Genomic DNA, 13,635 nt, shown 5'->3' on the forward strand with positions numbered 1-13,635 from the left:
AAATGGACATTATGACTATAGATCAGATCCGTGCCGATTACCTAGGCTAATCAAATGTGCGCATTACTACCAAATATGAAAGCAGAAATGTTTCCTTTTTCTAAAATTAAAGTTTATTGGGCTGACAATTGTTAGTAAATTTACATAGATTTCAGGTGTACAATTCTGTATTACACCGTCTATAAATCCCATTGTGTGTTCACCACCCCGATTCAGTTCTCCTTCCATCACCATATATTTGATCCCCCTTACCCTCATCTACCACCCCCACCCCCCTTACCCTCTGGTAACCACTAAACTATTGTCTGTGTCTATGAGTTTTTGTTTCTCATTTGTTTGTCTCGTTCTTTTGTTGGTTTTGGTTTATATACCACATATCAAATGTTTTCCAGATGTTTGAGGATATGTAAGAGATGATCATGTTGAACAAACAGCTGTTTTGGAAAGCAGAAAAAAATTTACATATATATATATACACACATATATATACACAAATATACATATATACATATAGCAAAATATCTGTGTATGTGTATATATGTTTATATATATTTATGTAAGTGTATTACATGAAGAGGAAGAGAAGTTTACTTAAATCTTCAAAGGAATATTCTCACAATTTTAAGAATAGTTGTCTTTATTTTTTTTACATGAGATCAGGGTGCTATTAAAGGGAGTAACCAGAATAGTAGGAAGTCCTTGGAAATAAGAAATTGCTACATTAAAAACTTTTAGATGCTTAGTACTAAGCCCAGAGTCCCCTGCTCTTACAAGGCTGGAATAGAACCTGGAACACAGAGCCCGCTCCACTAGCCCCTCCCCCACCCCAACAAGAAAGGCCCCCACCCCGCCCCCCAGCCCTCAACGGAACTCATTTACTGTCCACTCCCAAAGCTTCTGCCCTGCCTCAGAGCCCAACAGAGGGCGTCCTCCTGGTCCATCCAGGGAGTTTGCTGAGGTACCTGGCAACACCGCCCCTGACTCAGCTTCTGGCTGCCCTGGTCGCCTGGTCCCGAGACACTCCAAGGCCCGGCCGCCGCGTTCGCCCTCGCCTCGGCCCGCACCTCCAGCCATGACGACCGTGCAGCCCCAGTTTGTCAGCGAGCACTACCACCCCGAATGCGAGGCCGCCATCAACTACCACATCTCCCTGGAGCTCTACGCCTCTCACATGTTCGAGACCATGGCCTCTTACTTCAACTGCGAAGACGTGGCCTTGAAGCCCTTCGCCCCGTTCTTCCTGCAGCAGTCCAGCCAGGAGCTGCAGCATGCCCAGAGCCTGATGTGGCTGCAGAACCAGCGCGGGGGCCGCCTCAGCCTGCAGGATATCTACAGACCTGACCCCAGCTGCTGGGAGAACGCCTTAACAGTCTTGGAGTGCGCCTTCCACCTGAAGATGAGCGTGAACCAGAGCCTATTCGATCTGCACCAGCTGGCTACCGAGAAGAAGGACGCCAACCTGTGCGACTTCCTCAAGAGTCACTACCTGTTACAGCAAATGAAGTTCATCAAAGATCTGGGGGACCACATCACCAACCTGCGCAACATGGGAGCCCTGGAATGCAGCCTGGCAGAGGACCTGTGTGCTAAGCTCACCCTGCGTGACAGCGACAAGAACTGAGTTTGGACTGCCATCCCCATAGCCACTGGGTGACTTCCCCTGGTCACCATGCCGACCAGGCACATTGTAGAATTTTCCTTGCAAAACGTTTAACCGTTTCCTTCAAGTTTTGCCATTTTTTTCCAATAAAGTTAATGGTTCTTGAATAAATAAAGGTCTCCGGGTGATTGGTGTATGCAAAACTGTCACTGTCTCAGGTTTAAAACAAGTATCCAGGAACATCTCCAGCCACGCATGCCCCATCCACATGCAGCTCCGGATCTCCGTGGATGGAGGGAGAAGGTATTGCGTGGCTCCCAGATAAACACAGTTAAGCTTTGCATTATAAACAGGGTGGTGTGTGGGGTTGGGCTGAGATGGGTGGTCTGGGGCCCTGGTATCTGTAAGTGTGTGCACAGTAAACCAATTAAAAAATGGTCTGAAATCACGACTGTGGTAGACTGTGTAGGAAGAGTGAAGGGAATGGTATTGGGCAGGGATTGTAATAAAGGGGTTATTCCCTTTATCTGAAATGGTATCAGTTAATTCTAGGTAGCAAATTTGGGGCCTTGGAAGCCAGCTTGCCAGACTACCTCTTCGGCAAGCTCACCATGGCCTGCAGTGATAATGTACCTGTGGATAGGGCCAGCTTTCCCATAGATGTAGGGGTGACTTTCTGTGGGCACCAATGCTGGGCATGTATTAGAATACAGACAGGTGAGATTTCTAGTTCATTGAAACCAATTCTTGTTATAAAGCAACAGGGCACCCCCCCAAAAAAAAAAAAAAAAAAACAAATAAAAAAATTACCACCAGAGGGCTCAAAATACAAATTGGTGGATGGAGGTCAAAATTGTGATATTGAATATTGAATATTAAGTAGAACAAATCCCCCTGAATGTTAAGTCAGTTATTCTGGCTGCTTTGCAGAATGTAAAGGGTGGAGAGTGGAACCTGAAGGAGCAGATAGGAGATAATACAGCTGGTCCAGGTGAGAGACAATGGGTTTGAACTGAACTGGAGGCTGTAGAAATGAGGAGACATAGACAAATTCTAGACAGATTTGGATGAATAAATAAGATTTTCTTAAAGGACCAGGGGTGAGTAGTGGGACTTGAGAAAAGTAATAAATTTTCTGATATTTGGACTTACACACCCGGGTTGAAGGGGTTGCTATTTATTAATCTGGGGACATATGCGGGAGAACACGAGCAGTGGGATAGGTGTGTCCTGTAAAATCTGAGGTACCCATTAGACGGCCAGGTGGAAATGTCATGCAGGTAGCCAGAAAAAAATGAATCTGGAGGTCAGGTGGGATGTCACCTTTGGAAATAACACATGTGGGACACATCAGCTATAGGGGGCATTGAGGTCACGGGACTGGATAAGCTCACCCTAAAGAGAGTAGAGAGACACAGCATGCGCCAGCCAGCACCAAGACCAAGGCACCTAACATTAGAGGATGGGTTGAGGTGTTGGAAAAGCTCGGGGGCTCCTGGCCCCACCTGGACCCTGTCCTCATTCCAGACCATGGCCAGCTGTGTCTGCTCAGAGTGTTTCTCCAAATCAGCCTGTTCTTAAACTCTTGTGCCCTCTGGTTTCTCCTTGCAAGATGTGGAGAGGAGTTAGCCTATTACCTTCTCTTCATGGCTATGGGTAGAAAGAAATCATTTCTCAGTTACAAAAGTGAAAAGATTCCTTAAGGTAATGATAGATCTACTTATTGTTTTTTTCCTCTTGCCCTTTAAAAACTCAGTCTCTCTCACATCCACACTGATGTGATGAATCCCTATGGGCCCCTGTAAACCCTCAGGTTGTCCCTCAATGGGAAAAGAAGTCAAAACAGGTTTCTTCTCTGCCCTGTGCAGTTACAAAGATAAAAGTTAAAAATTACAGACAATAGTTTGGTGGTTACCACTGGGTAAGGGGGGAGGGGGGAGGTAAATGAGGGTAATTGGAGTCAAAATATGATGATGGAAGGAGAATTGACTCTTGCTTTTAAACACACAATGTGATATACAGATGACGTATTACAGAAGTGTACACTTGAAACCTATGTAGTTTTACTAACCATTATCACCCTTATAAAGTTCAATAAAAACAAACAAACAAACAAACAAACAAACGGTTGGGGGGCGATTAACTGAGTTGGTTAGAGCATGGTGCTGATAACACCAAGTTTTCTGGTTCAATCCCGCATGGGCAACTGTGAGCTATGCCCTCCTTAAATAAAATAAAAGTGCATCCAGCCTTTTTTAGATATGCAATTCATTGACTACATTTAAAAAGTGATAGTACGCTACTAAAGAAAAGTTGTTTTTAAAATTACAGATTTGCATCCCTTATCACGGACACATGGCTAGCTTGAGTCTATGTAAACTTTGCAAATTGATTTTAACATTTACTAATATAGAGACAAGATAAGCTACACAGTAGGAATTAATTACCTTTCACATTTGTCGTGATTTTACTTTAATACTTGCTTTTCAATGAGGAATATGTCCCTTTAACTTAGTTTCCAGAAAATGCTCTTGCCCCTTTCCTCCTCTTAGTCAAACTTGACCTTTTCATTCTTTCTCTACTGTGAGGACCACTCCTCTCTCTGACTTCCTCTGAGATATATAAATTATCAATCTCCTCTAGATATGTGGATGCACAGGGTGAGTATCTTATGTGTTTATAACTGTAAATTGACTGACAATCCTCCTTCTTTCCTGTATTGGAGAGGCAGTTTCCTGTGGTGTTTTCTGAACCTCACATTGCCTGTTCAGCCGCTCACTAAATTGAGTGAATTTGAGCATGTTATTTAACGTCTCTGTGCCTCAGTTTCCTCCCACATAAAATAGGGATAATAAAATTGTTAATAGCATTTGGTTGCCAAGGAGATTAAATGAGTTAATATTTTTAAAATGCTTACAACTGTGCCCAGCACATACAGTACACATATTATTTGTAAGTTGACATTTATTGTCATCTACTCCGGATTGCTGTGTGGGGTTTATGCTTCAGGGAGATGATTTCATGTCTATTCTTTACCACTAGAGGTCTTTCTTGCATTTCCACCTATGTTGTCCCTCTGCCATTGAGGAGGAGAAATCCTTCATATCTGCTTGGTTGTCAGGTGCTGCCAGGACCCAGGAGCGTAGATCACTGTTTCCACTGCTGCACAGTCAGGCCCCAGACTAGAGGCGAGTTTTCCAGTGACAAGTTTCCCTGGTAATCCCTGCGCCATTCTGCTTCAACCGGCTTTTTTTGGAAATCGCCCCCTAGAACGCTTTTTGTTTCTTCTTCCCAAACCCAAATGCCTAATCCTCCTCTTTCCAGCAGGAACTACATCCGACTCCTCAGAGGTGGGAAAGGGTGAACAGATAAAGTGCTAATCCTGATCCCACCATCATCTGCATGTTGGGACCTGAATAGGAGAGGGAGGAGTCTGGGTGCAGCGGAATGGGAGGAGGGGACCGCATTCGGCCACTGATAAAATAATCATTACAATCCGTAAATCACTATGTACTTCGCATGGAGATTCTCAAGCTTTGCTGTACATTAGAAGCAGTTGCAGTCCTCGGTATGGACACAACCCGGGACAATTACATGAGTCTCGGGGGCAGGACCTAGGCTTCCCTGGCAATTACAACCTGCCTCTGAAAGTGTGTTGTGTGAACCAGCCGCTTCAGCCTCTCCTGAGAGCTGGTTACAAGCACAATAGTCTTAAGCCCCACCCCAGACCTACTGAATCAGGATGTACATTTCACAAGACCCCCGGGTGATGAATATGAACACTGAGTTTTGAGAAGCACCCTTTAGCACTCTGGTTGTTAAAGGGGGCTGCACTTTGGAATCACGTGGGGTGCTGGAAAATAACACCCATGCCTCTATTTTAATACTTGGGCCATACCCCCAGATAAGTACTGAACCAAACATCATAAAAACGTACTCTAACGTCAACAAGAACAATTTTTGAAATAATTCTTGTATTTTTCAATTAGTTGACATAGAGTATTCATTTCAGGTAAAGAACACAGAGATTAGAGGTTTATATAACTTACCAAGTGATCGCATCAATACATCTAGTACCCATCTGACACAGGAGATACATATTACCAAATAATTGACTATATTCCTTATGCTATACCTTACATCCCCATGATTCTTTTGTAAGTACCAATTTATACTTCCTAATCGCTCCACCCCTTCACCCATCCCCCCAACCCCTCCATCTGTCAACCGTCCAAATGTTCTCTGTATTATGTGTCTATTTCTGTTTTGTTTGTTTGGTTATTGTAGGGAACAATTATCAAACTTGCAAATATCCAGGGGCCAGCCCAGTGGTTCAGACGGTTGGAGCTCCATGCTCCTAACGCCGCAGGAGGCTGCCAGCTTGATTCCCACATGGGCCAGTGGGCTCTCAACCACAGGGTTGCTGGTTTGATTCGTCAACTCCTGCAAGGGATGGTGGGCTGCGCCCCCTGCGACTAAGATTGAACAGGGAACCTTGAGCTGAGCTGCTGCTGAGCTCCCAGATAGCTCAGTTGGTTGGAGCTTGTCCTCTCTACCACAAGGTTGCCGGTTCAACTCCCACAAGGGATGGTGGGCTGTGCCCACTGCAACTAACAACAGCAACTGGACCTGGAGCTGAGCTGCGTCCTCCACAACTAAGACTGAAAGGACAACTTGAAGCTGAACAGCACCCTCCACAACTAAGATTGAAAGGACAACAACTTGACTTGGAGAAAAGTCCTGGAAATACACACTGTTCCCCAATAAAGTCCTGTTCCCCTTCCCCAATAACATCTTTAAAAATACAAACAAACTTGCAAATATCCAGAGATTTGGAAACCTCTCATTTGGTGCTATACACAGGCTCGCTCACTCTCTCTCTTTCCTCACCCGTCTCTCTCTTTCTGAAAATATTTACTCACAAATTAGTTTGTCTATTTTTTAAGTTTATTGGGATGTCAACAATTAGTAAAGTTGCATAGGTTTCAAGTGTACTATTCTGTAATACATCATCTATATATCACTGTGTTGACAGAGTCCCAGAGAGCAGTTTCCAGGCTCTCGGCCTCACGTGGAAAGTTCCTGATTTGGGTAGTAGATGGTCATCAGCTGTGACTGGTTGGCCATCAGCTGTTACCGGTTGTAGGAGCCTGACTCAGAAAAACTATGCCATCCGGCAGCACATGACCTAATTCCTGGAACAGTCAGTTTGCCCTTAAAAGGTCACGTCTCTGCTAAGTAAAGCTCCTTCCTCATTCCGCTCCCCGCTGGTCGGGGCAACCGGTTAGCCATTAGCCACTGATATAACTGCCATGGCTAACCTAGCAAGCGTGGATTGCTGTTAGCTAGTGAGGTTGGTTGGCAGAGAAGTGGACAGCAGGTTGCGTATCGTGCGGCTCTTGCTTCCTGTGTCTCCAACCCAGCTGCCAGTGAGACTATAGTGGTATGACTACCCTACCTATGGCTCCATGGGTGTTCCTTACCATATCCAAAATTCACTTAAAACTGCCAAGTATTTTTAACGTTTTAATTTTTGTGTATGTCCAAATGTGCACTGCCGTTTCACCATCAATTTCTCTCTACCACCAAAATCCTTTGGTAGAAAAGAAAGCAATTACTTGAATGAATTGAGTCTAAGGTACTAATGATTTAATCCAGCATCTCAGTAAAGAGAGTATGACACACACTCTTGATTGCTCTCATCCAACAGCCATCTCATCCCTCTTACTTACTAAAAGAACACTGGATTTTTCTGAATGACAATGTGTCCGCTCCCTTGGCACAAATCATAATCAGTCTGAATCAATCATGGAAGTGTTCTCCTGTTTCAAGATGCTTCTTTTTGTAGTCTCTTAAGCTGATAGGGTTGGTCACATGACTAAGTTTTGAACTCAGATAAAAACAGAAATATGCTGGATTTCTTATAAAATTAGACATGCTGGACAAAGTAATGACATTTCTGAAAAGAAATCAATTTGCCCCATTTTGTCATTCTGTTTGTGATGCGGGTATGAGGATGTAATGCCAGATGCTGGGGCAGCCACCTTGCCACCATGAGGATAAGGGCAACAGCTTTGCAGAACCCAGTGTAGAGCCCTGGTATAACTGAGCCAGAGGTATAAACTATGACATTTCGTCTGCACCCCACTGTTTACTTCCTGATAAGTAAATACAGTTAGCCTTAATGCTCAAGGTACTTTGTGGACATATGTTACTTACGTTTCTTGTGTCTAACAGATATAAAAAAAACCACAAGGAGAAAGCACTTTTCAATGTCATTCAAAATGAAACTCATTTTTCCCCGTTTTTAAATACTCCCTTCTTTTTAAATATCAAGTGTGCTATATGTCAGGTATTTCCACCGTGTTTTTAAATACCCAGTATGTACCAAGCGTGTACTGTATATGAGGTATTGTTTTTTGTTCTTTCCAGACACTGTCTGTGTCATTGACACACCCGTGTGAGATATGGATCTTCCTTAATTTACATCTGAGAAAGTGATTTCAGAGTAGTACCACTGTCTGAAACCGCTCAGCTAGTAAGTGAAGGCTTCTTTCCTCTGTAGTGGATCTTGAACAGAGCCTCACAAACAGAAATTAATGAGTATTTGTTGGTGAATTCAATTTAACCACATTTTTCTCCCCTGAGGGAGTGTAAAATCCCCTTTTTTGAATGCTCTCTTCATGTTATTCCACTCCTGGGTGGTGGATAAGAAGCCATCATCAGAACTTGAAGCCCAACCACAGACCTTAAAGCTGACCCACTGGCCTCTCCCTGGGGTCAATCCCCAGTCAGAGCAGCCATGCTTCACCCTTGCTTTATTCAGGGTCCTCAACATCTTAGCTTTGTCTCGGATTATAAAACACTTCTTGACTTAGCACAAAAGTTCCTTCCCTCTGCTTGATTTGGATTTATTTTGTCCCTCATTCTTTTAGTTCCTTAAGGTGGGAAGTTAGATAATTTACTTGAGACTTTCCTTCTTTTCTAATATAAGGATTTTAGTGCTGTAAATTTGCATCTAAGCACTGGTTGAGCTGTATCCTATGAATCTGCATATGTTATGTTTGGCTCACATTCAGTTCCAAATAATCTTTCACATCCACTTGATCTTCACTTTGACGCATGGATTTTTCGGAAGTGTATTGTATACTTTGCTTCCAAATATTTGGTGACTTTCACATAGCTTGCCCTTCATGATGTCTACTTTAAGTCCATTTTGGTGAGAGCATATCTTGCATGATTTTGAATGCATTTAAATTTATTGAGACTGACTGCATGGCACAGAATAAGGTCTGTCTTGGTAACTGTTCCACGTGCACTCAAATATCGTATGCTTTTAAACAATATGTTTCTAAACATTCTTATGTCTGTACTTTTCCTTAACTTGGGGATTCTTTCTTCTCTTTCTTCCTCTCTCTTCTCCTGATTATAACAATAATACTTCATTGGTTGCCTACAGAGGGTAGAAGTATGTGGCTTTTGAGTCAGGTGAACGCATTAACTACTTAAAAAATAAGTATTTGTATTTCTAAAAAGTGAAAAATGATATAACTGAACTATGGTGGAGGTTTAGACACAGGAAGACTGATCTCCTCACACACAAACTGGAAAGGATAGAGATAGCAAACCAGCCATTATGAGGAAGTATCGGCTATACTAATGGGACACTTCCAAACCCATAAAACCAGAGACTTTAAAATACCTGCAACACAAGGGCAAGTGCATACAAGGAAAGTTCAAGAATAGAGTCTGTGAATTCAAACAACTGTAGAGGGTCCTGGGTGGACTGTGACATTAAAGAGCTACCAGTTGAAAAAACTGATGTGTTGGCTACTGTTCTGCTCTGACCCTACCCCAACCTTATTTACATTGGACAAAACCATTTGGCTTGGATCTGCTTTAATCTCCCAAATTACATTGCAAGGCACTGAATTATTTGAGAAAGAAGGAAACCAAAACAGAGCTAATCAGAGACAATGCCGACTTGCATAGAACAAAAGAAATAAAACAGAAGTATATATCTACCTACAAGACTGATACACAAAAGTCTTCCAATGTTAGTGAAATGCCATGCTTTTGGCATTTGGGAGGGTCCCTCTCCTACATGCAAGCTCCATAAAATGCACCACCAAAGGAAACCACTGCATAACTCACACACTTCAAATTCCATTCGGAGGACAAGCCTACTACACAAATGGACATTACAACTGCAGATCGCATCCATGCCAATTACTTAGACTAAGCAAATGGGCCCATTACTCCCAAATATGAAACCAAGAGAAGATCATGAGGAATAAACAGAGGTATTTTAGGAGGAAAAACATCTGTCTCTATATCTATATCTATGTATATATGGTTGGTACAAAGGTAATTGCAGTTTTCAAAGTTATTTTAACCTTTTAAACTGCAATTACTTTTGCACCAACCAAATACATATATGTGTGTATATATGTATATATATATGTATATATATATATATATATGGCAGCCAAAAACATGAATATGCAATTTAAGAATGGAAAGAACTGTATTAAAATTACGCTGATGGTAACCCTTTTGAACACCTCCTATAAATGCAGAAGTCAATCATGACTTGTATTAGTAATCTTTCGTTATCGGTATATACCGGGTATTACAATTTTAATACCATTTTTTCCTTTCGTAAAAGGTGTATACATTTTCTGGCACCCTCTGTGTGTGTGTGTGTGTCTGTGTGTGTGTGTGTGTATTTTTTATACATATATATTCTTTATATATATATTCTTCCCTACATATATATTCTCATATATATGTATGTATATATATGTATGTATATATATATATATATATATATATATATATATATATATATATATTCTTACCTACATACACCAGGAAAAACTAGAGAACTTTACCAAAAATCTAAATTATAATATTCTCACAATATTCGGTAATTTTTTTTTTTTATGAGAAGAGGTTGCATTTAAAGGGAGTAACCAGAATAGTAGAAAGTAGTTGGAAAATTAAAAATTGCTACATTGAAAACTTTTAGATGCCAAGTGCTCCGCACAGAGTCCATTGCGCTCACAAGGCTGGGATGGAACCTGGAACACAGAGCCCCTCCCCCAGCCCCTCCCCCACGGGAATCATAAAGGCCCCCACCCCGCCCCCCAGCCCTCAAGGGAAGTCATTTCCGGTCCTTCCGCCCTGCCTCGGAGCCCAACAGAGGGCGTCCTCCTGGTCCATCCGGGGAGTTTGCTGAGGTGCCTGGCAGCACCGCCCGTGACTCAGCTTGTGGCTGCCCTAGTCGCCTGCTCCAAGGCCCGGCCGCCGCGTTCGCCCTCGCCTCGGCCCGCACCTCCAGCCATGACGACCGCGCCGCCCTCGTCCGTGCGCCAGAACTACTACCCCGAATGCGAGGCCGCCATCAACAACCAGATCGTGCTGGAGCTCTACGCCTCCTACGTGTATGAGTCCATGGCCTCCTATTTCAGCAGCCACGAGGTGGCCTTGAAGCACTTTGCCCGCTTCTTCCTGCAGCAGTCCAGCCGGGGGAGGGAGCACGCGGAGAAGCTGATGGAGCTGCAGACCCAGCGCGGGGGCCGCCTCCGCCTGCGCAACATCAGCAGGCCTGACCGCAACCGCTGGGAGAACGGCCTGAAGGCCATGGAGTGCGCCTTGCACCTGGAGATGAGCGTGAACCAGAGCCTGCTCGACCTGCACCAGCTGGCCACCGAGAAGAAGGACGCCCACCTGTGCGCCTTCCTGAGCAGTCACTGCCTGCAGGGGCAGGTGGAGTTCATCAACGAGCTGAGGGACCACATCACCAACCTGCGCAAGATGGGAGCCCCGGAATCCGGCCTGGCAGAGTACCTCTTTGACAAGCTCACCCTGGGCGACAGTGACAAAAAGAACTGAGTCTGGACTGCCTGCCCCATAGCCACTGGGTGACTTCCCCTGGTCACCATGCCGACCAGGCACATTGCAGTATTTCCTTTGCAAAACGTTTAACCTTTACCTTCAAGTTTTGCCATTTTTTTCTAATAAAGTTAATGATTCTTGAATAAATAAAAGTGTCCGGGTGATTGGTGTGTGCAAAACTGTTACCTCCTCGGGTTTAAAACAAGTATCCAGGAGCCTCTCCAGCCACGCATGCCCCATCCACATGCAGCTCTGGGTCTCCGTGGATAGAGGGAGAAGGTATTGCATGGGACCCAGATAAACACAGTTAAGCTTTGCATTATAAACAGGGTGGTGTGTGGGGTGGGCTGAGATGGGTGGTCTGGGGCCCTGGTATCTGTAAGTGTGTGCACGGTAAACCAATTAAAAAATGGTTTGAAATCACGACTGTGGTGGCCTGTGGAGGAAGAGTGCAGGGAATGGGATTGGGCAGGTGTGGGGACAGAGGCAGAAGTGCGGTTTCCGGGCTCTCACCCTCACGTGGAAAGGTGCTCACTCGTTTAGTAACTGGCCATCAACTGTGATTGGATGGCCATCAGCTGTGGCTACTTGGCCATCAGCTATAACCGGTGAGCCATTGGCCACTAATATAACTGCCGTGGCTACGCTAGCAGCAAATGGGGTGGGGGTGGTGGGCTAGCAAGAAGATGGTGGCTGAGCTAACAAGAGGGGATTGCAGTTAGCATGACGGATTGCAGCTAGCAAGTGAGGTTGGTTGGCAGAGAGAAGTGGACCGCGGGTTGTGGATAGTGTGGCTCCTGTTTCCTGTATCTCCAAACTCGCTGCCAGCGGGACTTTAGTGGTATGACTCCCCTATCTATGGCTCCGTGGGTGTTCCTTTTCGGCCTCACCATTTCCTGCCTTCTTATGTGGGGAGCGGGACCAGAGACCCCGCATGACACCCTGCATGACAGCAGAGATTAAAATAAAGGGGTTCTTCCCTTTATCTGAAATGTTATCAATTAATTCTAGGTAGCAAATTGGAGGCCTTGGAAGCCAGCTTGCCAGAGTACCTCTTCGGCAAGCTCACCGTGGGCTGCAGTGATAATGTACCTGTGGATAGGGCCGGCTTTCCCATAGATGTGGGGGTGACTTTCTGTGGGCACCAATGCTCGGCATGTATTAGAATACAGGCATGTGAGATTTCTGCTTCAACGGTACCAATTCTTCTTATAAAGCAACAGGGTACCATAAAAGTAATAACAAATACAAAAAATTACCACCAGAGCGCTGAAAATACAAAATCGTGGACTGAGGTCAAATTTGTGATATTGAATATTGAATATTAAGTAGAATAAATCCCCCTGAATGTTAAGTCGGTGATTCTGGCTGCTTTGAAAAATGTAGATGGTGGAGAGTGGAAGCTAAATGAGTAATTAGGAGCTAATACAGCTGGTCCAGGTGAGAGACAATGGAGGTTGAACTGGAGCGGAGGCTGAAGAAATGAGGAGACATTGAAATTCTAGACAGAATTGGATGAATCAACAAGATTTCCTTATGGGTCAGAGGTGAGTAGTGGGACTTGAGGAAAGTAATGAATTTTCTCTGGTTTCGACTTGAACACCCGGTTGAAGGCGTTGCTATTTATTAATGGGGCACATGTGCAGGGGGACACACGGGGTGTGGCAGGTGTGTCCTGTAAAATCTGAGGTGCCCCTTAGACGTCAAAGTGTAAATGTCATGCAGGTAGCCAGAAAGAAATGAATCTAGAGCTCAAGTGGGATGTCACCTTTGGAAATGCAAATGGGAGACAGGAGGTATGGGGGGACTGAGGTCACGGGACTGGATAAGCTCATCAGATGGAGAGAGGGAGAGAGAGAGCATGGCCCAGCCAGCCTCAAGCCAGGGCAGCTACCATTAGAGGATGGGTTGAGGTGTTGGAACAGCCGGGGGTCTCCTGTCCCCACCTGGACAATGACCTCATTCCAAACCACGGCCAGCTGTGTCTGCTCAGTTTATCTCTAAATCAGCCTGTTCCTAACCTCAGTGTGCCCTCTGGTTTTTCCTTGCAAGATGTGGAGAGGAGTTAAACTATTACCTTCTCTTTGTAGCTATGGGTAGAAAAAAATTATTTCTCAGTTAAAAAAGATTCCTTA

At 44.3% G+C, this 13,635-nt stretch overlaps 2 pseudogenes; both read left to right on the forward strand.

The window, feature by feature from the left end:
* Positions 1-1,072: 1,072 nt before the first annotated feature.
* On the forward strand, positions 1,073-1,621 carry LOC141569546 (ferritin heavy chain pseudogene; annotated as a pseudogene).
* Positions 1,622-10,944: 9,323 nt separating this feature from the next.
* On the forward strand, positions 10,945-11,497 carry LOC141569699 (ferritin heavy chain pseudogene; annotated as a pseudogene).
* Positions 11,498-13,635: the final 2,138 nt, after the last annotated feature.

Source organism: Rhinolophus sinicus, chromosome X (assembly GCF_036562045.2).
Source record: "Rhinolophus sinicus isolate RSC01 chromosome X, ASM3656204v1, whole genome shotgun sequence".
Classification (NCBI taxonomy): domain Eukaryota; kingdom Metazoa; phylum Chordata; class Mammalia; order Chiroptera; family Rhinolophidae; genus Rhinolophus; species Rhinolophus sinicus.